The 21,842-nt window shown below is 35.3% G+C and overlaps 1 pseudogene; it reads right to left on the bottom strand.

The window, feature by feature from the left end:
* Positions 1–8,117: 8,117 nt before the first annotated feature.
* LOC149148740 (serine/threonine-protein phosphatase PP1 pseudogene) lies at positions 8,118–9,901 on the bottom strand (annotated as a pseudogene).
* Positions 9,902–21,842: the final 11,941 nt, after the last annotated feature.

The raw sequence follows: 21,842 nt of genomic DNA, 5'->3' as shown, positions 1-21,842 counted from the left end.
GTGACTATTAATGTTTTTTTTGTATTTTATAAATTATATGATTTTTATTTTTTTCATTTACCCATAAAAAAGTAAAGAATTAAAAATTTAAATGGATTAACAAAATTAAAAATGAATTAAAAATTTAAATGGATTAACAAAATTAAAAATGAAGGAAAGGAAAGTTGAGAATTAAACAACTAAAACCTAAACAAAATTAAAAGAATTGTGGCCATGAGACTAAAACCTAAAAGTTAAATTTAAAGAAACAGTAAAAGTAAACATTCATGTATTACAAAATTATTTTCAAAACATTTGCACAGTGAAATTTTAATGAATTAATTAAAGGTACATGAAAAAAAATGCTGTGCAGAGGAAATGAAATGTGGAAAGGCATGGGGAATTAATATTGGTAAATGGATTTTCTTTTATTGCTTCAATTTAGGAAGACAACTCTACATAAAATGGTTTGTAAAATATGAAAGAGGTAACAAAGTCACTTTTAAGAAGATCAATGGTGTGAAAGAATTCACCAAACGCCTACAAAACCATCACATCATGAGTACCTCGGAGTAGTGAAGACTGTAAATTGTACAAAAATAAAAATAAAAATAAAGATGATACCTTCCGTGACCCTTAACCTACAGACCTTTGTCATCGCACCCTTGAATTATCCTAGGAAGAATCTTGCAATCCAAAATCTTCATTAGCTCGCAAAAAAATAAGGGGAAGAAAAATTAAAAGGAAACTATACTGGCAACTTGTAGGTATATGGCAAGTGGAGTCCTTTGTATCATATAATATGCTCCTTTATAGATCTTGTTGCAAATGAATGACCTCAATTGAAACTATACTAGAAACTTGTTAAGTGTGAAGCCAAATTCATGAATCACATGCAGGATTCTGGATTCTTCTACACCGCCATTAGTTTCTAGATCATTCCAGATCTCCATCTAAATCACATACAGGATTCTAGGTCCTTCTTCAGCCTCTCTAAATTTGTAATTTTCTCGCCAAGGAAAGAAAGCCAAGGCCCAAGCCTATTATGTAATGCAAAGTGATTTCTGTTTTCTAGTGATGATTATATTCCACTATTTCTGACTGAGTAATATTGTTGTTTCTCCATTTGTTTGTCTCTGTGAATTATTCTCTGCTTTTGTCGTCTAAGTCTCTAAGTATGAATCCGCTACGTGTGACGTATGTTCTGATCTAACAACTAGTATCGGAGCTAGGGTTGAATATCCACTGTGCAAAATGTTTAGTGCCATCACCTTACTCTGGCAGCATTTGTTAAAACGTTGGTTGTTAACCCTGGAGCTGTTGAAGGATCTGTCCAAGAAATCGCTGAGGAACGCTGGAACTAAAAGGCAATTGCTGCAAGAAAAACAAGGACATGGATCTATGTTGAAACGTGTTGCTGGAGTTTGAAATGTGGAGATCCGTGGAGTTTGGAGTTGAAATGTGGTGTTCGTAAGTTTTTTTTAACATCAAGCTTGCATGTATACATCAAGTTTTTTCTTAAACCAACATATGTATGTGTGAAATGTGAAAAGGTTAAAACATTATATATGCTTTTATATTTAGATAATTATATGTTGGAATTTTGAAAAGTATATTTGAAAAAGGAGCGGGAATTTGAAAGGGGTATTTTAAAAGGCAGAAGGTCATTATTACTAAATTTTAAAGAGTAATAATTAAAGTTTTATTTTTAAGTGGAGTTTTTGTGTTTTGGGTCGTGAATTTGATTGAAAATGGAGACAACAGTTATAGATATGGAGAAGTTGAGCAAGGTTAATTTTTCCCTATGGAAATCACAGATGGAGGATATACTAATTTTAAAGGATCAGTATTTGCTAATTGAGGGCACAATAAAGAAACCCTCATCGATGAAAAATGAAGAGTGGAATAAGCTAGATAGAAAGGCGATTGCAACAATCTGCAAATATTTAGCAAAGAATGTGTATTTCAATGTGTCTGGAGAAACAACGGCTGAAGGATTATGGAAGAAGCTCCATGATCTATATGAGAAGAACACAACATCAAATAAAGTGTTCTTGATGAAGAAGCTTTATAATCTCAAAATGAAGGAGGGTGCTTCAGTTGTTGAGCACTTGAATGCATTTAATATTATTACTAATCAGCTTGCCTCTGTTAAAATCATTTTAGATGATGAAATTAGAGCTATTTTGCTGATGTGTTATATGCCAGACAATTGGGAAAATTTAATGTAGCTATGAACACTTCAACAACTATAGGGACCTTGAAGTTTGATGATGTCAGCAGTAGTTTAATGAATGAGGTGCTGCGACGGAAGTCAATTCCGGAAAACCAGGGAGGAGAGGCTCTAGCTCTAGCTGATCGTGGTAGGAGAATGGAACGAGGCCAACAAGGGTGATCAAGATCGAGAGGCCGCTCAAATTCAAGGAGAGGTAGGGTCATATGCTTTCATTGTGGTAAACCCGAGCACATGAAGAAAGATTGTCGATTCTGGAAGAAAGGACAAAAGCATCAAAGACCATCTAATACAAATCACAAGTCATCCAACACAAATGAAGGTGAGACTATTGTTGTAGCCACAGATGACGATGTCTTATTTAGTGTTTCAATAGAGGATGCATGTGTATATACATGTAGCAGTAGCTTTGATTGGATCCTTGACTCTGGGGCATCTCACCATGTAACCCCATGCAAAGATAGTTTTGTTTCATATAATCCTGGTGATTATGGTAGAGTGCATTTGGGGAATAATCATTTTTGCAGTGTTGTTCGAGTGGGAGATGTCCAGATCAAGATGAAAGATGGACAAGATATATTGTTGAAACAGGTCAGGCATGTACTAGAAATGCGCATGAGTTTAATCTCTATGGGACGACTGGATGATGAAGGCTATTCGACAAGCTTTGGAGAAGGAGGCTGGAAAATTAGCAAAGGTGCAATGGTTGTGGCTGAAGGACCCAAGACAGGAACATTATACACATTGAAGACACTGATAGGAAAATCAAATTTAGCTACTGTCACAAACAAAGGAAATTCAACAGATCTGTGGTATAAGCGTTTGGGTCACATGAGCAAGAAGGGCTTAAAAATCCTTGTTGGTAAAAAATTATTGCCAGGTTTGAAATCCTACAATCTTGGTCTTTGTGAGCATTGTATATATGGTAGATAAAGAAGGGTTTCATTCCTTAAAGGTGGCCATGATAGAAAGAAAAATGTGTTAGAATTGGTACACTCAGATGTGTTTGGGCCTGCTAACATCAAATCATTAAGAGGAACATAATATTTTGTAACATTTATAGATGATGCATCTAGGAAGGTTTGGGCATATCCTATGAAAAATAAAATTGAATTCTTTGGAATATTTCAAAAATTCCATGTTGCTATTTAAAGAGAGACTAACAAATTATTGAAGTGTTTAAGAAGAGATAGTGGTGGAGAATATTGCTCAAATGCATTTAAGGAATATTGTAACAAGTTTGGCATAAAGCATGAGAAAACTGTGCCTGGTACTCCTCAATAGAATGGTGTTGCGGAAAGGATGAATCGTACCATTATGGAAAAGGTGTGAAGTATGTTTTCAAATTCTTGTTTGGAGAAGAATTTTTGGGCTGAAGCACTCAGGACTGCTTGCTACATCATAAATAGATCTCCAGCTACAGTCTTGGATGGCAATATCCCTGAAGAAGTTTGGACTGGTAAGAATTTGAATTATTCTCACTTGAAAATCTTTGGATGTGAAGCATTCGTACACATCCCCAAAGAAAATAGAACTAAGCTAGATGATAAATCTATGAAATGCATTTCTTTGGGATATGCCGATGAAGATTTTGGTTATCATCTATAGTATCTAGTCAAACATAAAATTATTAGAAGCAGGGATGTTATATTTAATGTGTCAGAAATATTCAAAAGGACTGTAGGTGAGTTTGAGGTCAAGAATGTTATTGACATGTTTGAAGAGCAGCAGGAAAATATACCACCAATACAAGAAAATGAATAGCAAATTCAGGAGCATGAAGAACAACAAGTGGAAAATGATGAACAAGAAGAAGAAGAAATCTTGCAGGAACCTTTACAGGAGATTCAACCTGATAATGCACCACCACAGTTGGTTCGCAGATCTTCTAGGCCTCATAAGCCTTCACAAAGGTATCCTCCTTCAAGCTATATTTTGTTGACTGATGAAGGTGAACCTAATTGTTTACAAGAAGCTTGTAAATTCGAGCACAGTAAAGAATGGAAGAAAGCAATGGAAGAAGAAATGAACTCTTTGCAGGAAAATAAAACTTGGGAGTTGGTAAACCTCCCAAAAGGTAGGAAGGCTTTACAAAACAAATGGGTGTATAGGATTGAGCATGAAGGTGAAAAAAAGAAGGATAGGTATAAAGCAAGGCTGGTGGTGAAAGGTTTTGCCCAAAAATAAGGTATTGACTTCACTGAAATTTTCTCACTTGTTGTTAAAATGTCATCCATTAGAGTCATTCTTGGTCTAGTTGCTGCTTTAGACCTAGAATGTGAACAGTTAGATGTAAAAATTGCATTCCTTCATGGTGAATTGGAGGAAGAAATTTATATGGAGCAGCCAAAAGGCTTCATAGAAAAAGGAAAAGAAGGCATTGTTTGTAGGTTGAAGAAGAGTCTCTATGGGTTGAAACAGGAACCTCGACAATGGTACAAGAAATTCGATTCATTCATGTTGGAACATGGTTTTCAGAGGTTGGAAGTTGACCATTGTGTCTATATCAAGAGGTATGACCAAGGAATGTATATCATATTATTTTTATATGTGGATGACATGTTGATTGTTGGGCATGATAAGAATAAGATCAATAGATTGAAGAAATATTTGGGTAACAAATTTGCAATGAAGGATTTGGGACCAGCACAACAAATATTGGACATGCGGATTATGCATGATAGGAAAAGCAAAAGGTTGTGGCTGTCACAAGAAAAATATATCAAGAAGGTTCTTGAAAGGTTTAATATGAAGGATGCCAAGCCAGTTGGTACACCCCTTGCAGCCCACTTCAAGCTGGGTACTGAATTATGTCCTACTAGTGACAAAGAGAAAGAAGAAATGAGCAAGATTCCTTATGCTTTAGCAGTTGGTAGTTTGATGTATGCCATGGTATGCACATGACTAGACATTGCATATTCAGTGGGAGTAGTGAGTAGATTCCTTGCCAATCCAGGCAAACAACATTGGCAAGAAGTAAAATGGATTTTAAGGTATCTAAAGGGTACTACTCATTATTGTTTATGTTTTGGTCATGATGAGACTGTGCTTGAAGGATTTACAGATGCAGATATGGCTGGAGATATGGATACCAGAAATTCCACTACAGGTTATTTGTATACATTTGCAGGTGCAACAGTATCTTCGGTGACAAGGCTACAAAGAATAGTAGCCCTCTCTACAACAAAAGCAGAGTACATAGTTGCAATAGAAGCTTGTAAAGAGATGTTGTGGATGTATCTATTCTTAAGAGAGATAGGAATACAGTAGGACAAGTATGTGTTATGTTGTGATAGTCAGAGTGCCATTCACTTGGTGGAAAACCTAGCATTTCATTCAAAAACTAAGCACATTGACTTAAGGTATCAATGAATCCGGCATGTGTTGGAGGAAGAACAGTTATCCTTGGAAAAGATCCATATAGATAGGAACCCTGCTGATATGCTCACTAAGATTCTACCACAAAATAAACATGAGTTATATAGAGGCATTGTAGGACTCGATGTGACTTCATGACTCTTATTTGGCTTCAAGTGGGAGAATGTTAAGTGTGAAGCCAATTTCATGAATCACATGCAGGATTCTGGATTCTTCTACACTGCCAAAAGTTTCTATATCTTGAGGAGTCTAGATCTTTCTACACCGCCATTAATTTGTAGACCATTCCAGATCTCCATTTGAATCACATAAAGGATTCTAGATCCTTCTTCAGCCTTTATAAATTTGTAATTTCTCTAGCCAAGGAAAGGAAGCTAAGGCCCAAACCTATTATGTAATGCAAAGTGATTTCTGTTCTCTAGTGATTGTTCTATTCTGTTGTTTCTAACTGAGTAATCTTGTTATTTCTCGATTTGTCTGTCTCTGTGAATTATTCTCCACTTTTTTTGTCTAAGTCTCTGAGTATCCGTTGTGTGTTATGTATGCTCTTCTCTAACACAACTTGCAGGTATATGGGAAATGGAATCCTTTGTATCATATAATATGCTCTTTTTTATAGATCTTGTTGCAAATGAATGACCTTAATCATTGTTGAAGGGTCATAGGACGAATGTTAGAAAGTTGTATTCATTCTTTCAGTTTACAAACTATTTACATTCTTTTCATCTTCACTTTGTTCAAGTTTCATGATTAGATTCGTAAATATAGTGTTTATCAATACATTTTCTTATCCATAAATCTAATAATTTTTATTTTTACAAATAATTTACATTCACTCATTCTCCTTTACTTTTTTATTATTTATTTGTTTATCTCTGTAATAAAATCTAAAATAGTAAAGTTAACAGATATGCCTCTTAAGCCCCCATTCACCCAAAATTAACTTTAATTCTAGATTCCACGAGAAATTTACATTTTTTTCATCCACCTTTAATAATGTTAGTTTCTTTTTTTAATTGTAAAAAAAACGATCACATGAAAAAATTATTGTCTTTTAACATCTACTATATCCATTCAATTGTGTTTTTACCTTTCCATTATAACGAGTCTCTCATAGAAATCAAGAAGCCAAATTAACATTCGAAGAAAATTTATTTACATCTCCTATATCACATATATCTTACACATATTTCTCTTTCACGATGCATTTCAAGATTTGGTATAAGTTTCCTTTATTGTTTGTACGCATAGCTTCTAGAATTGAACCAATTTCTATTTGAAAATCATTAGTGGACATAACTTACTTATTAAGATCTTCTCTCCAATGAGGCTTGCATGACTTATTCACCATGGAATTTATTTGGAAGGAGCTTTCTTTGTCATTTAGTTATCAATTTCATTGGCTAATTTTGCATAATTGTTTTAATACTGAATGAAATTTCAGGTTTGATATGCGTGTAATGATATGACACTTGTGAGCAAGTTTACACAATTCCATTTTCATACGTGGAGAGATAGCCAAACGAATTCAACAAACCACCAATAACAATAAAACAATGAATTCATAAATTCCATCCACTTTTCTATATCTTGTTTGTAAAAGTTAAATGGGCCATATATATAAAAGTTTAGGACAAACACATTGTCATTTTCAATACAAAAACATTTGATGACAATTAACCCACTTGAATCGTGCGAGGTTGTAAGGCATCATAGATAAGAAGCGTTATATGCCTCTGTAGTTTGATGATGTGGAGCGATTGTTGGTAGAATGTATGAGCCTTCTACTTTGAAGCTGGCATGAATGCGCATAATTGTAATTTCATTTTTAAAAAAATAAAGAGAGACACTTGTTTCATTTATTCGGCATAGATGGTGCTGAAGGATTATCTATCATATATATGGTGAGGGATGTTAATATTATGTTAATATTATATGAGAATTGATAAAATATGTGAACTTAGATTGATTTATTAATTAAATGCAATTACATATACACAAGAAGTGTTGTCTTAAGATAGGTATGTTATCTTGGACACATAATCTGTTGGTTGAGAGATTATCTCAACCACACACCAATTTAAGAAATAGATCTTAACTATTAAGAACAAACTCCTTTACCTAGTAAGAATCACAACTGAGACAAGTAGGAATTAGATATTCCAACACTCCCCCTTAATGAGTACTTGTCTCCATATCAATCTGTAAAATCTAGTTGTTGTCAAATATAACAAAAAAAATATATTGATGTCCATATAAAGGAGCAACCATCCACCGGATTGCATGGGTACTAACTGCTGCAACCGCCAGTCCTCTAGGATGTCCTTCGCATACATGGTTCTTCCAACCATTATAACTCCACACATGAACCTGTACCTGTAAATCCCCCTCCATATCATCATGGGTTTTATCGGATTACTCGTAACCATGCTCTGGGTTTTATCAAATCACCCTCAATCATGCCACCAAGGGCTCTCAACCACCAAGGCTAAACACATCCACCAAGGTTGAACTCAGCCATGAAGGCTCAACACAGCCCTGAAGGCACTGCAGCCACTATGGGCCATAAATTTGCCACTAGGGCACTCCAAAAACCCAACTGAACCAGGGCGAAGGTTTTCTCGGCTAACCCTAAACCATGCCAACAGAAATCTTTGTCCCACTTAACTGTTACACGTGGTTTCTGGCTTACCACAAACCGACACTGCAAAAACAAAGTGGTTTTAATACACATGCCTTACAAGGCTTACATTTCACACTCCAACTTTGGAGTTACCAGGTACACAGTTTAAAAAGACCATTATAAAACACACTAGACTTGCTTACTAATAAAATGTGACTCATAAAATAACATGCTAGTGAGTCTATTCCACAAACTCACACAAACCTTCACCTAGTTGTCCTTCATCCTCAAATCTCTAATGTTTCTCATGCACTTCATCATTTGATCACATCCTAGGCATATTTGTCTTTCCTTTCTATTTCTAATTTAATTGTCTTGGATTTACTTGCATGATTTGTTAGAGTAGCTAATTCTAACAAGACCACTCCATTGAGTTAGCTAAGCTCAATGCTCTAATTCTAAGACATTTATAAATACCACATTAATTTGTTTCTCATTGGAGTTTCTTTTCAAATATGAAATTTTAACAAATTTCACTTTTACATTGAGTTGATCAGGTTCAATGCATTTACCTTCCCAAACTCCAATTCTATCAAGTTGACTTGAAGAGAAAGAAGAATGTGGTAAACCTCTAGTTGCATGAGCAACACACTATCCAGAGTTCTATCACTGGATCCTATGGCAATAGCTAAACCATATGGGCTGACATCGATACTTAGAACCCAACTTGTATGCCTAGACATAGCACAAATAAGGCTCTTGTTGTCAACATCATAGATATGAATATGCTTGTCATCTGAAGTAGAGAATAAGATTTGAGAATCAGTGGGAGAAAAAAATGAGGGATCTCACAGACATGTAATGTTCGCCATGAAGTAGTATCCCACAGCTTCACAGAGGCGCTACCCCCTCCAGCTACAGCCAAAATATCCCCCTTGGGATGGAACCGCATGTTCCAGGCTTCTTGAAAAGATAGTTACAAGCTGCCTTTTGGCAAAGAATTCATAGCCATCCTCCACCATATTAGGTCAAGATCATGTTTTTTTAGAAATTTCTCTCACCTCTACAAAAACATCCTTCAATATCCTTATCTGGATCTACCCAAACAAGATAACATAGTAGACCTTGATCTGGCAGATCTAAAGGTCGCGGAATATCATCCATGATCTACCTCAAGTACTTCAAATAAGGGGATAGACCTCCATGCATACATATAATTTTTTTTTATCTATAAGAGCAACAATAGGCAAACAGTTGAAACATTCTATGAAAGCCTTCCATATCCGAACGTTGTACCACCGCTTATATGCATCATAGAAACCATATATTTTGTTGATTGAAGCGCATCAGAGAAAGAAGTTTTCAGGGAATTTTATTTTGTATGACAGAAGAAGGCATATTGTCTCTATGCTCTGCTTTCCATGATCTACATAATCCCCTAAAAACAAACATTTTTCTTGTGGTGGATAGCAACCATTCTCAAACAGCCATAACAAGTTTGAATATTGACCATGTATATCACTGCAGATCTCTATAGGTGCCTCGAGGTACAATAAATTCAGTTGATTGAGAAATATTTCTTTTGAAACTTGATAGAGATGTCGTACCTCGGCTCTTTCACTGCGCTCCATTGTTACTGTGTGAGCAATATCCCCTGCTCCTCCATACAAGGCAATTGCCCACCCCATTCTCCTCTGCCTCTCGCCTTCCCTTCAACGGAGTTGCAAGTGTTGGCCACGCAGGTCTGAAGTCGTACAGGTTCTCTGCAATTCTCGGCAGATAGGCTTCCTGATCCAGTTGGCTTCCACTCTTCATGTCTAGTTCATAGCGCACAACAAAGAAAACCGTAGCTCTTTCTACATCTGGCAGGTCGGTCCATAATTCACCAGACTGATGAATCACCACACTACCGCTACCCTGGCCAATGGATAGAGGGAGATGGACAAAGAAACATTCACACAACTTTTATTTCCCTCAGCCCAGGATGGGCCAAGACCACGAGGGGCCAGCCCTCAAGGCTCTGATACCATTATAAAATATGTGAATCCAGATTAATTTATTAATCAAATGCAATTACATATATACAAGAAGTGTTGTCTATGCAATTACGCTATCTTGGACACACAATCTGTAGGTTGAGAGATTATCTGAACCACACACCAATCTAGGAAATAGATCCTAACTACTAGGAACAGAATCCTTAGTAAGAATCACAACTGAGACAAGTAGGAATTAGATATTCCAACAAGAATAAGTGTTTCTCTCATGGTTTGTGGGTCTTAGAACTTATGGATTTATCTTTCCTCGGTTGTGAGCATGTGTAGTCTCTATAATATGAAAATATGTGTGGTCTCAATAATATGAAAATATACCAAGGCAGGTAGGGCACAACATAATATATATATATATATATATATATATATATATATATATATATATATATATATATATATATATATATATATATATATATATAAGTTAGAGATTTATTCGAAATGGCACTAGTTATAGAGTTTTTTAAGGTTTTGTGCAATGAGTGATGAATATCATGAACTTGCCTATGGGGACTCGAATGATAATGTAAATATGCATCTTCCTTTTATTATGGTGAGAGAGATGTCATGGTAAGAGAGAGGTATGTCATGGCCCTTTTCGAGATATTATGTATTTGTCCCTTTTTATTTTGATAATACAAACTTGTGAACCCAATCCCATTTAGGAATACATAGTCAAGAGAGACATATGATTTTTTCCTCTTTTTTTTGCCAATAGGTTTATGATGTACATAACACTCTTCAAATGGAGCTTAGAATGGAAAAAGACCCATAATGGTTTGCAGAAGTTTTGAAAGTTGTTGATGGGCATCAACACAATGAACAAACTAGAGACCATAACATAGAACCTCACTCCCCTAATCATGTCAGCTTGAGAGAGATTCCACCAAATTTGGTGGAGCGGAGCCAATTTTTCCTTAGAATATGTGAAGGTAATTTTTTCCAACTTCTTGGTCATAACATAAACATTTTGTCCTAACCTTTCCACTTTATCAATCTTCTCTCCCACACATACAATAATTTCTTGAGTAGGTTCTATTTAATCTACTAAAACATTTCCCATAATTTTTTAAATGTGCTAATATAGATTACCATTTCACATAGATGTAGTTTGGTGAGCCCAAGTTGTTGGAATAAGAAATTATTGGGGAGTGGTGAATCAGTAATAGTGATATTCTTAAATCTTTTTTCTGAATAAGCTTTTAGTTTTTTTGTCTGTTACTTATGAGAGCATTCATTCATAAATAAAGTGAGAAAAATTTTAAGCATTCATATCTTCATACAATTTATCACATGAGCAGCACATGCATATTGACACCGATGTTTTCATGTAGAAAAACAATGAGAAAAAATACCAATTTGTTGTTGTTTATGATGTAAATTAAGCACCTACTTAATTATAATAGTTTGTTGATGATGATAGTGGTTAACTTCCATTGAGACCAAATTGGTCTATGGGACCTATAACTTTCTTAGTTTTTAATTATTTGGCTCATCATCTTTCTTGGCGAGAATGGTGTTGTAGCTTTCCTTTTTTTCTCTACGGTCTTCCAGCTTCCTTTATCTTGCATCTCCTTCGTCTCTTCTAGTTTTTGGGACATTGGTGTCTTCACTTTGTGATTTATTGTGTCTGTCCTTTTGAAGATAGTCGGAGAAGAAGTTTGATCTAGGAGATCTACTTTTTTGTTAAATGAAGATTTATTTTGTGCGGTATTCGAATCCTCATAACTATTAATGCTTGAGGGGTTGTCGAGTTCACCTTTTTGTTGTTGGGAAGGGCTTTCTGCCTTCTTGTCTTGAGATTTGTTTCTTTATTGCCCGATTTCTTGTGATTCAGAGTTTTCTCTAGAGTATTTTTCTTTTATGACATTGTAGTGTTCTTTTTGTGCTCCTTCGCACTATGTAGATCTGTGGTGGATTTTTCTAGAAGAATTTTTTTGGGAGGCTTTTGAGCAATTTTTGGCTAGATGACCTGTCTCAAAGCAGGATCGACATCGGAAGAGGACACTTTCATAATCAAGTTTCTGGTTCCACTCATAGTCTTTACTTGTTAGGTTTATTTCAGTTGGGAATCTGGTGCTGAAGTCCATTTCCACATAGATGCGTGCATAGGTGGTTTTGGCATATTCCTCTATTTCTGGGCACTTGCAGTAAAATTTCCCAATTGCATTTCCAATGGCTTTTAGTGAGGAGAGATTCCAGAGATGCAAGGGTAGGCTTGGAAATCTCACCCAAAATGGTGCTGAGGTTATGACTGCTGTTGAGGGATCGAATGATGGGTTCCATGGCTTCATGAATAGGCCTGAGTTTTCCCAAAACCAAGGGCCAGAATCTAGAATACATTGTCTTCTTTCAGGATTTTCAAAATCTACTATAAAGAAACCCCTAGCACAAGGGTAGATATTAATTTTATCAGAAATGACACGCTTCCATACCTCCGAGATATAATTGTGGAGAGTTTTCAGCCGCAACAAAAACCCATTGAACCGAGAGATTAGGGAACTTGCAGAAAACTTCAAAGCCTCATCGAGTGAGGCCTGGACCACCTGGACAGTGGGATCTGGGGCTTCACTGACGATATGGGTAGGAGCTTGCCCTCCAGAAGAGGACTGAACTAAGCTAGCAACTATTTTCGCGAAGCTGGGAGCTATATTTTACTTGCCCGTAGAGCCTAGCCACAGAGAAATAAGACAGAAGATTGGATCTAGATCTAGCCGCAAAAGATTGAATAGAAGATTTGATCTAGAACCTAGCCGCAGAGAAATAAGGCAGAAGATTGGATCTAGATCTAGCCGCAGAAGATTGAGTAGAAGATTTGATCTAGAACCTAGCCATAGAGAAATAAGGCAGAAGATTAGATCTAGATCTAGCTGCAGAAAATTAGTTCTAGATCCCAGCCGCAAAGAAATAAGGCAGAATATTAGATCTAGATCTAGCTATAGAAGATTGAAAAGGTGGTTTGTTTTATGAAATTGGTTGTTGCCTTTGATAACCCCACAACGTGAGATAGAGGAGAGGGCTAAAACACATTATGGGAGCCGAGACCTAGCCACAGAGAAATAAGGCAGAAGATTAGATCTAGATCTAGCTGCAGAAGATTAGATCTAGAACCCAGCCGCAGAGAAATAAGGTAGAAGATCAATAAAAAGATATCCACAATTTCCCAATAACCTGTTTTCCATTCTAAAGCAGGTCGTCCAATCCATGCAATGCTACATCAAGGACAACAATTGTAGACCCCACTGCAAGTGAGCGAAAGATGATCTCCTTATACCTTGTTAGCAGGAGCATCGGTTTTGTGAGCATACCCAACTTGGCTAGTGCCGACCAGTTGAAGATCTAGGGTAGATGTTCATACCAGAAGACGACCAGCACCAGCAACAAGAGCAGCGATCGACCCCCTTAGGTTAGCAAGCACTAAATTTTCAATAGGCACCAACCTCTTCTGAATGCAGGTTATAACATGCTCTTGTGATTGTTCTTCTATTTCATACAATTTCCAAACTGAAAATAGAGGCATATACAATTATGGAAAAATATGAATATGGGTGGTTGTAGAAACAACTTCTGCTCTCAATCCTCTATTATTCCACATATTCCCTTCGTCTCATACAACAACACTCTATCCTCCACTCAAAACATCATATCCTCAACCCTCTACCTTCTCTCACATAGGCTCTCTGCTACACACATTTCAACTCTACTCTTGTTGTTCGTTTCACAATAAACTCTCTTCTCTTCCTACTCATCACTTCAAAAATACTCACTTCCCCACTTTTCTCAATGGAAATGAATGATTTTGATCCTCTCATGCACACTAGACAATGTTGTCTGTACTGCCTGTTTCCATACTTCCCGAGTGTACCTCAGTATGGCTCCTCCTATTTCTCTTGCATCTGATGGTTGAATTTTGTCATGGCATTAAACATAAGAGTGGGAAGCTAAGTTCTTCACTGACTTCTCCATTAATTCTCCATGCTAAGAATTTAATCTCAGTTAACTTGCACACTCTACCGTGACCTCCCATTCTTATTCATTGCTCAATAAAGCTTGAAAGTACTAAGGAATTACAACTGTGTTCCTTATTAAATCTTCAAGATGTGCACGGAAGTAGGATATAGATTTATTCATCCCATCAGTTGTTCTATGTGGATTGTTGTTCTCATTGCCTTGTCTCATCTCTTTCTCTAGATCCCACTTACTCCATATACCAACTCCATTGATTTTCATTTAATATCTGGGTGTTGACTCATTCATCCTTTTAATTCTTTGTATTTTTATATCGAAACCAAAACATATCATATCTCATACAAGAGGAATGATATGATATCACGCAGTTCCTATACCTTTAGCCCCATGGCACTTAGCTCCCTAAACATTTTCTTTCTCATAAGACCGGGCCTGTGACCGTCAGCTTAGAATACCATTGTAGTGTTAAAACGAAGCACCTCCATATCGTAACTCTTTTAAAGTATTGATTGCATTTTAGTTCCCTCCGCTTATCCCTTAGTGCCTTTGGTCTCCACATGACCACATGCTAGATAATATTAGAGCCCCTTTTATCGTAATCTTTTCAAACTCCATTTGTATAGGAGTTACAATATCCTCAACCTTGGATATGCTTACCTTTGAGAAGACATCATGTTGTCATCATCTTACCATGTGGTCCCTCCTGAGTGGTGACACGTGTCACCCTAACATGCCCCATTGGGCCAACGAAAATGCCAAAACATGATGCCACATGTCCACCTTACTTCCACTCGTTCTCACGTGAATTTCCACTTCATCTTTTAAGAACCAATTAGTTGTGATCATGTGTTTATCAGGAGAACAGAGAAAGAGTCTCCTTGGTTTGTGGTCCTGCATCAAATTCGTTTGTATTGCTTCTCCTTCACAAACCTCAACACTTTCAAAGAGTTGCAATTATAATAAAATATGATGTTTTGAGGCTCTGATGACCTCCACCTTCTAATATTCCAATATGCTCCGACCTTCAATGTTATGATGGCCTCCACCTTTAGATATTCTGATATGACCTACTCTGATATTAGCCTTTCGATGTTCCTATGGCCCTATGCTCTGGGGTTCTGATATTCCAATATAAGATATAGCTTTCTCTGAGGTTCTGATAGTATTTGACCTCTGATATAGCATGCTTTGAGGTTCCAATATTCTCCTACCTCTGATATTCACCCTTCCACTCTCTTGACCTCCAATGTTTCAACTTGCTTAGGACTTTAAGACCCTGACTTTAGCAGACCAAAACTTTTGATTCAGGAGGCCATTTTCAGACTTCCACATACCGTTGGAAAGCTCTTTCAGATTGTTTTTATTTAACCACATATCCTACCTATAAAATGGCTCAAAAATTCTACCATTCTTTTCTAATTGACTCTTCTTCTTATGCCTGGTATCCTGAGCTCCCAACCACCATAGTCATCATTTTAGGGCTTCTCCAATAATCATGCTACTATGATGATTCCCTACAAAGCAATGAAACAACCATGGCATTCCTCCTGGACTCCAAATCACCATAGTCATTATTTTATGACTTGTCAATATGCCTGCTACTCTGATGATTCTCTACCAGAAGCCTACAACTATCATAGGATTCCTCTTGAGCCCAACCACCATGCTAATCTTGTTGTCCTCTTGATCCCAATCACCATGATAATCTGGTTGTTCTCCTTAGTCCAATCACCATGCTCATACAATTATCATCTGGAGCCCAATCACCATGCTAATCCGATTGACATGAATGCCAACACACTCAAAACCACTAGCCATCGAGAAAATGCCCAATCCAACACAAGTAGAATTTTGATTCTCTGGTATCCAATCTCTTATGTCTCTTTCCAGTCCATGATCAAGGGTGAATCTTCTCGGATTTCCTCTTCAACCTCAATAGTTGTTCTGTAGACCCCCTCAAGAATTTCTTCCATAAATATATTCATAGAATGATGAGCATCACCTTGAGCCCAAGTTTGAGAATACCCAAGTTGATGAGTAGTAGAGTTGATAGAAAGGGTGCGTATTCCTCTTATACTACTTTGAGGACCCAAGGAAGTCCTACAAAAAAACTATATTGAGGGGATAGAGAAATAAATATAAACCAAATCTATGGAGAGAATGAGTAAATGTGAGGCTAGAAACTTAGGGATAATTCCAAGAAGAAACACGGAGAAAAATACTAGGCATATGGGCTCTCCATGAGTAAGGAAACTACTTTGGTTCCTCCTAACCAACCAAGCTCCCTAGAAATATTTATAAAGTAGTAGAGAGAATAAGGAACTTGCCTTACACCAATGATAGGGCCTTAGAATTTAGAATGCCACTGATAAACCATTTCCAAAACTACCCAAAAGCCAAGAAACAGGAAGAAAATCTAATACCCAAAGAAACAAGCTTGAGAGAAAAAACAATTACTAAAAATATTAAAAGAGTAAGTCCATAAAACAGAGAAATAAATAACAAAACATATTTTTTATTTTCTCAAGGTCTTGAACTTGATTTCAAGAATATGATCCTATGAGATTCCACTTAAGAGGTGAAATTCTAATTAAAGTAAAGGAAATAGGAATCATAGTAGAAGAGTAGGTATTGAGCTAGTACCATAACACTCCTTCACAATCAAATCCCCAAGCTAAGTAAATCTTAGAAAGAGAACTGATAAATTTAGAGGTGGTAGTCATGTGACATCCCCTCACTTGATATTTTTGTTTAAATATTGTGTATATGCATTTTTTTTTCATTGTTTAAAGTTTGAAAAACATATGAAGAATTTAATTAGTAGTAATTTATTAATGATAATGAATAACTGTAAATCTTTATTTAAGATGTCTATAGTAAATAAAAGGGGCTTGGAAAACTATTTTTGTAGTACATTTTGCCTAAATAGACGAGGATGCAAATCGATGATGAATATTAGTTACCCATCAATAAGTCTTAGGCATCTAATTTGGATGATTAGATTTATTGTTAATTATGGAATTGGTCAATTTATTGTTTCCCTACAAGATAAAATGTTGTCTTTGGGACCGGGAAACAAAAACTCATTAATGAGCTAGTAACTAACTTCAGCCTATTGGTGCGATGGAGGTAGTTACCAACCATCAGAAGAATGTAGATTGGTAAGGCATAAAAATCTTTTTGTCTATTTTCTTTTGTCTCTCACGCTAATGGAGAAGGAGAGACTATGTAGAAGCAAGTAAGAAGAATACAAAATAATTGTAGACATGTACTCAGGGAGATTAAAAAAAACCTGGAACTTTTGTGGATTATCCATCGAAAATGCATCTAAGAGAAAGACCATAAATGATTCCAAACCCCTATATATTAAAAACTCAAATTTTATATTTGAAAGTTATAAATTCAATTGAAAGGTATTATTGGTCGAAGGAAAATAGAAAGAGCTTAATGTTGCGATTGTGAAATTTAGATAGATTTTATGTCTGATGGGAAAAGTTCCAAAACAAACAATCGACAAAGAAACATCATAAATATAGTAGTAGGAACCTAACCAGGAAAATAATGAGAGGATTAGTCGAGAAAGAAATTAATTCCTAGCAGTTCTAGCAATAGAATAACTTGCGCACAATAGAAATGACATAGCAATCGAGTAATTACACTTGACGTAATCAGGTGAACAAACCAATGTATAACCATCCGTCCAAAAGAATTAATGACATGGGGAATGGAAGAAGTGAAAAACTATTTCTTCCGTATCAAAAGACTCGAGAGAAATTTAGTTTCGGAGTGGTAAGTTAGAAGGTCCCATGGGAAAATGAATGAAGAAACAAGAAACTACGAGGATAGTCATTACATTGCAAGAAAACCCTAGAAAATTTAAACACCATTTATTATATAGATCACGTCACAATCATCGATTTAGTAGGTCAAAAGGACAATTATGGGAGGTGAAAAGAATGACACGTATACGCATCGAAGTATATAAAGAGAGTACATATAAACAATATCGAATTCGATGCATAGAACCATGAAACAAAATACCACATTGAAAAGACGCTTTCAAAGTTTAAACAATGATATAGGTAAATGAAATGGGTTATAAACCAAACCTTATGTATACATGGCATGTTAAATGTGGTTGATATAGTACACACTTACACGGAATTAAGACATGAAAGTTCTCATAAAGTTTGAATGATGTTGATTATTATCTTATTATAATTTGCGTAAAAGAAAATACAAAAATAACAGAATAGGATGAAAATACAAAAATAACAGAGAAAAGAAATTATGAATAAGTAATAATTCAATATCACAATAAATTCTATTATCTAAGACATGAGAGTTCTAGCTAAAGTTTGAATGATGTTGATTATTATCTCATTATAATCTGCGTAAAAGTAATAAGAAAATATTATTGTATAGAATCTGCGTAAAAGTAATAAGAAATACAAAAATAACAGAGAAAAGAAATTATGAATACGTAACAATTCAATATCACAATAAATTTAAGAAAATATTATTGTATAGAATATCAATGCTTGAAACTAAATTGTTACGAGTCCAGGGATTTTGAATGGGATGAAAATACAAAAATAACAGAGAAAAGAAATTATGAATAAGTAACAATTCAATATCACAATAAATTCTATTATATATGACAGAAAGAAAGAAAGTGTATAGAATATCAATGCTTAAAACTAAATTCTACGGATTTGAATAGGATGAATATACAAGAGTCTACGGATTTTGAATAGGATGAATATACAAGAGTCTACAGATTTTGAATAGGATGAATATATTATGAATAGGTAGTAATTCAATATCACAATAAATTCTATTATCTATTTCACAAAGAATGGAATTTATTTCAGAAAGAAGGAAAGAAGGAAGGAAAGAAAGAAAGATATATATTTCTTTGAAAGAAATAATTATATAACCAAGACATTTTACGTTACCTAAACCATTAGTTTATTTCCTTTTATATATATATAATGGGATCAATTGAGTGTTTAGGCTCAGTACAAGTCAATTTCTAATCAACAAGTAAAAAAATCTAAATAACAACTCGCCTCACCTACTCACTTTAAATTTTTATATAAAAATTCAAATTTCCCTAAACCAACTTATATCATTATAAACATAGATCACTACAAAATTTATGATACTAATGTTTGTAATTGGATTGAAATATCTTACCTTGGTCTTCGACACATCTGCTTCTATTATGATTGAATCCTACTACAAAGTCACCAACTTCACATCAAATAATAGGGGATTATTATTGCGTTTGATTTACCAAGTAGTGGTTGTATCGCCCCCTTTCCATCACTCATTCACATTCATTTCAAGAATCTCCTACAAACCCCTCCACTTAAGACCCTTTGTGGGTGGATATAGGATGAATCTTTACAACATGAAAACTAAGATGTTCCCCAAAATTTCTTCTAACTCTAGCCAAAACCCTCACCTCCAGCTCAAGCGGGGATGGCACAAGGATGCTCTGTCTTGGTTTATCTTTTGGGGGATAAATAAGGAATTCAACTTGGAGAATAAAGATAACATTAGAAATACTATTACTTCCAAATTTAAGGAAGGGTTGTAAGATGATAAGGAGCTATTAGGGAAAAGGAATCTAAACTATTATAAGGAGGTGATCAACCCCACCCTTTCCAACCAAAATTATCTTTCTTCCTTGACTAGTGCTAAGACAAAAATGTACATTGTGAAGATAAAATCTAATTCCCATGAGCATCGAAGTAAAATTAGATATTGGTATATTCCCAAAACACATTAGGATGAAAAAAGTTGTCATCTTTGTGATACTAAAAAGGTTGAAGATGGAAAACACTTTGTCTCGGTTTGACTAACTCTTACTCACATATGATCTCACTTCCATAACATTTTCTATAATACCAACCATCTTGACATGTTAAATTAGCAAAATTGTAGTGATCTAACAATGCTTCTTTCCCTTCTTTTTGATCATAGAAACAAATTTTTAAAGAGTCGCAACTAATATCCTATCTTCAGGTGCAAGAAGCCATATTAGTTTTAGTGAATATTAATCATCATTATCATCAATATTATTTTAATATTAAACTTTATATATATATATATATATATATATTAAAAAATTTCCAAGTTGATTTTTTTTGCATATTAATAAACAAGATTATAATATTTATAGTTTTTTTAAGGCAATTAGGATTCACGGTCACTAAGTGGTTGCTACGTCCATGGGAAATAATCCACATAGATCCACCAAAAGCGGCCTAATATATCAAGCCTAACATCAATGGCATTAAAGATATTTGACCGCGCAACCTCCCAATAAATAAGGTACTTAGTAAAGACAGCTTGATCAATTAAACTATACTCTAAAACTTATTATAATATTTCTATTGATTTAAAATAATTTAAATATAAAACTTACTTATTATAAAATAATATTTAATACACGAATGTAATTTAAATTTTATTAATAATGATAAGAAATATTTTTTTCCCCTTATATCAATATAAATTATTTCTATCTTTTTATTATAGTATAACTTAAAATTAATATAAAATTAAATTCAAAACGATTATAGATATATTACATAAAGCTTTTGAATAAGAATAAGATACTAAAACACGAAACCTTTTCAAATTAATTGATATACTATACTAATAAATAATAAATACGGTGATTAATCAAAATTCTATTAATCATATATAAATTTCTATGAATAACCTCACTTTTCGGTTTGGATATAAAATTCATATATAAACATATTATATATTAGTTTGGAATATACATGGCTTTTATTCTTTTTATAGGCTACGAATAATATATATATATATATATATATATATATATATTTGACAAAATCGGACAAAATCGGTTACTGTTGTATTATAAAAACTTCATGGACTGAGTCCTAGTACATAGATGTGATAAAACAGGGCATTAAGGATCCAAAACGGGTTCGCAGACCCTTGATCCTCGTTGCTACACAAACGGTAACTGAAATGAAAGAGGTAACGGCTATATTGCCGGATAAAAGAACCTGCAAGCCAACAAAATTTACATTTCATAGATCCTAGGGGAGTTTCTGATTGACTGAATCATCCGGAATAGAATCCTTCCTTGCACTGATTCTGGTTGAAGCTTCTGCTTGCATGCTTTGTGTGAGAGTCCTGATATGCGCTATAGCTGCCTCAAGATGGGAGCACCTGTCCTTCAAGGCTTCGATCTCTTCTTTTTGCTTTTCGAGCTTCTTCCGTTTTGATCTGCTGTCCGCCTGGTAGTCGTCTTTGAGGTCATTGAAACGCTTGATGAATCTGCCAATCATGAAAGTGTGCGCTTTGCAGAGGGAACATTCGCTGTTCGTGATGACATTTTCAAGAGGATTGTTGACAGGCTCCTGGGCTCCCTGCTGATCTTGCTGGTCCGCCATTTCGCCAAGCTTGGAAGGAAGTCCGGAGAGCTGGTGGTGCAGAGAGGGACGATTTCCAGGGGAGAGGACGACGAACAGTGAGGGAGGGTGCTTGTACAGGGAGGGGACCAGATGGGGAGGGAAGGAACTGGATGTCGGGGAAGCAGAATGAAGAGAGGGGGAGC

This window comes from Pinus tabuliformis, chromosome 9 (genome assembly GCF_031772625.1).
Source record: "Pinus tabuliformis cultivar Carrire ecotype Pingquan chromosome 9, CPIR1, whole genome shotgun sequence".
Classification (NCBI taxonomy): domain Eukaryota; kingdom Viridiplantae; phylum Streptophyta; class Pinopsida; order Pinales; family Pinaceae; genus Pinus; species Pinus tabuliformis.
Note: the sequence above shows the minus strand (reverse complement) of the source record. Positions and strands in the feature narration are given on the sequence as shown.